General features: G+C 34.9%; 1 pseudogene; it reads right to left on the bottom strand.

Annotated features, from left to right (window-relative positions):
* Positions 1 to 2,159: 2,159 nt before the first annotated feature.
* LOC113472574 lies at positions 2,160 to 2,548 on the bottom strand (annotated as a pseudogene).
* Between the last annotated feature and the right edge of the window lie 449 nt (positions 2,549 to 2,997).

Here is a 2,997-nt window from a genome sequence, read left to right as displayed (position 1 = left end):
AGCCAGAGGTAAAATGACCTAGTAGTCAAATAACCCGACATTTGCAAACAACAACAAATAAAGTCCTATTCAATTGAAAGAGAAGAGTAAGGGGGCAGTAATCTAAGAATAGAGGACTAAAAACAGAGGGGTGAGCATAGAGCATAGAGCTTATAGAGGGAAGTGAATATTTGAACCGTATAGAGCTGAGAACGTAATGCTCAATGCTCAGCACTCCACTCTGATTTTACCCCAAGACGCCAAAAATACTCAAAGCAACATGACAAATATTAGTTAATTTAAAAAAGTTATGGCACTCAAATCTGAGTAACCTGAATGCATCAATAAGGTTAAACTCAATTGAATTTCAGTCACTCAACCTAAAAAAAATTATGATTTTTTTTTCTGAACTTTGGACCTCTCAATCCTTGTACAGCAAAAATGCACAAACAGTAGGTACAACGGCGAGGTTTAATGTATTTTCCCGTGCAAGTTCAATTGCGGATATTTGAGGAATGAGCCCCAGTTAAAGAAATATGGGCAGTGTCGTATATTCAAGCGACTATTGAGGAGCCAAAGTTATATTACCTGATGACAAAACTTTATAATCGAGAGTCTCAGACAAAAAGGGCTTACCGAATATACCGAATTTAGATTGAGTGTTGGACAATCCTTTGTACTTTTTTAGATTACTTCAGCAATGACGTAGAATTGGACAAAAAACTTGCGTGATTGGCTAATTAAAAAAAATAATAATAATATGGCATACGTTACACTTACGTAGTACATAATTGGCTACTTAAAATCACGCAATATTTCTGGCCAAAATCACGTCATCACTTCCACAATTCATTACGTTCTTCGAGATATGCCCTTCTTTCCGAGAGCTCTTAAGGTGTGTCCACACGAAGTCGTCCGGCCGTTGATCGATGTCGACTGAACCGTCCACACTGCCTCGACAACATAGATTTACCTCGTCAATCGACATCGATCGACGGCCGTTCGACTATGTTTGGACACACCTTTAGACATGCCACGAGGTTAATATATCGTCTTATCTCTTCATTTTATCCAGAATAGGCAGGACCATATCGAAAGTGGGTCTCTTGCCAGGGTCCTCGTTCATACAGATACGAATCAGCTTGGATAAGTGACTGGAAATACCCGGTGGGATTGTAATGCGAAGGCCTTCCAGGGCCACCTGAAATCGAAAATATTTACAAGAAATTTTAGATTTCTTTATGTATGTATTGTATATACCTTTGTGTACAGTATAGTTATTTATATATGTTTGAAAACTCATGATCAGAAACTATACAATATTTTCATTGAAGATGGGTCAAACTACATAGATATCCAATAATAAAACCACGGCCTACCAGATTCCTATGCTAATGATTGCTAACATGTTGTACATAAAACCAACAAAAAAGTCTTACAAACAAATAAATATGAGCCAATATTGTAACTATGGTACAGTACCAGATTCCTATGCTAATGATTGCTAACATGTTGTACATAAAACCAACAAAAAAGTCTTACAAACAAATAAATATGAGCCAATATTGTAAGTATGGTACAGTACCTACATAAAAAAATGCAGTCATCATAACAAGACATGAGAAAGAACAGTTCATAAGTACAAGGCCATCTTATATAGAATTTTAAGAAATTGTTTTTCCAAATATGGCATTAGACATGAACATGATCTTAAGGAAACAGGTTAGCCCACTCTGAAGAATACTCTACTTCCAATTTGTTACTGGTATGTACGGCAAATGAAAAGATGGCTTCATACAATATATTCATACATTTAGCATAGAGAAAAATGATGTAGTTGATTGCCAAAAATTAATTTTGGGGAGTAATTGGTGTGTAAAGAGTTGGGATGATGCTTTTATGTTTCATAGACTTACCCTTGATTCATATCATTCTCGCCAAATATGGCATTAGACATGAACATGATCTTAAGGAAACAGGTTAGCCCACTCTGAAGAATACTCTACTTCCAATTTGTTACTGGTAGGTATGTGGTATGTACGGCAAATGAAAAGATGGCTTCATACATTATATTCATACATTTAGCATAGAGAAAAATGATGTAGTTGATTGCCAAAAATTAATTTTGGGGAGTTATTGGTGTGTAAAGAGTTGGGATGGTGCTTTTATGTTTCATAGACTTACCCTTGATTCATATCATTCTCGGTATCATCTAGCCATACTCGAACTTGCATGGTGTTTCCATCTCTGCACCAATGAAATATATCTTCCATTTTAAAGATTATTTAATAAAACTATTATCAAATTTAAAAGGTTTAAATCATATTTTTATGGAATTAGTGTGCCCTAGTAAGACAGATTGTCTAAAAATAGACTGTTGCTAAAACTAGAAGGCGTACACTTTAGCCCACACAGATTTCACTAAACTTTGAAGATGCTGTGGAGCACTGTATGTAGAAATAGAACAAAACGAATTAAATAATATCAATTGGTAAAGAGTTAATTAAAGGTTTAATTTAATTAATTTGTTTAATTAAATATTTTTTATTAATCACTAGAAATAAAAAACACTGATAAGCAATTATGAGATGCTATGAACAAGACAATCAAGGAATCAAGAAGGAGTTAAGTATTTCAAAAAATAAATCAGCCTGCCACCATTCAGAGTATTCAGACCTTTGAAGTTGTGGTCAAGTTTAGAAACTTCTGACAATCTTGACTTCGACTGTCAAATGTACGGCGCTTTCACTAGTCTCCAAGGGTTGATAATTCTAACCAGTTCTAATATGCATGATATGTGCATAAAAATGCAAGAAAGTGTAATAATTATGTCATTATGGCAAATTATATTGGTAGAAATAACCAAGACAAAGAAAAAAATTAGTAATCTTTGGTAGGTATAGGTAGGAATCAGAGGAAGGGACAAAAGAACCTATCTTCAAAGATCTAAATTATTTTAGCGGACAAAACCCTCGTTTGGACCGTCAGTGACTCAAACGTTGCCAAGATTCGCCAACC

The sequence above is a fragment of the Diaphorina citri genome, unplaced genomic scaffold (assembly GCF_000475195.1).
Source record: "Diaphorina citri unplaced genomic scaffold, Diaci psyllid genome assembly version 1.1 scaffold6285, whole genome shotgun sequence".
NCBI lineage: Eukaryota > Metazoa > Arthropoda > Insecta > Hemiptera > Psyllidae > Diaphorina > Diaphorina citri.
This window is presented reverse-complemented; position numbering and strand designations above follow the sequence as displayed.